Source organism: Corvus moneduloides, chromosome 2 (assembly GCF_009650955.1).
Source record: "Corvus moneduloides isolate bCorMon1 chromosome 2, bCorMon1.pri, whole genome shotgun sequence".
Lineage (NCBI taxonomy): Eukaryota > Metazoa > Chordata > Aves > Passeriformes > Corvidae > Corvus > Corvus moneduloides.
This window is the reverse complement of record NC_045477.1, coordinates 17975030-17975775: the sequence shown is the minus strand read 5'-3', so window position 1 is coordinate 17975775 and position 746 is coordinate 17975030.

The following is a 746-nucleotide window of genomic DNA, read 5'->3' as shown; positions in this document are numbered from 1 at the left end:
GTTCATGGTGGAATTTCTTTGCATGTCTCTTGCTGATTCTGGAATTCACATATAGAGGTAATAAATACCATTGTTTCAAGCTTTGGTGAAAAAGGAGGAGCCTGTTCCTTGTGGTGGTTGTTCCATGCAGGTGTCTGGAGACATGGGGGGAGGTGCAATAATAAACTCCATTTTCAAGGCACCAACTAAGTGCAGGTACACTCATCTGTCAGGAAGCTGAAGATACAATTGATCATGTAAACAGAGAGCCTGAGGCTTACTCATCATTTCTTCTGAGAGGTGTACAGCCAATACAGGAGTAACTGTGAAGCAGCAATGAACTGTTTGCACTCTGGCAAATACTACTTTCCCTGCTTCCTCCACCAAGAACAGCTGGCAGGGAGAAAGGGAGAGGAGACATTGCCAAAAGTGAACTCAATCCTTTCAAATCCATAGGGTCTTAAGTTTTGAAGGTCAGAAATTCTGCTGCTAAAAGTGGTGATTTGTTAGATGCTTATTCCTTCTCCAGCTTTCATTTTAATTAACTGCATGATTTGGAGCTACTAACTCTTTTATTTCCTGCTATCATTTCTTTATTTTCAAGTTCATCCACCTAAGAATTTGAATTCTCTAGTTTCAGGCAACCTTAACAAGATGAATAAACATGGTGATGTGTGTTACTGCAATGGTCTTGTCCTTGCCTAAATAAAACTGAAAGGTCCTGATACAATTTTTATGCAAAAGTGGGTTAGTTTCCTCAGGCTTTT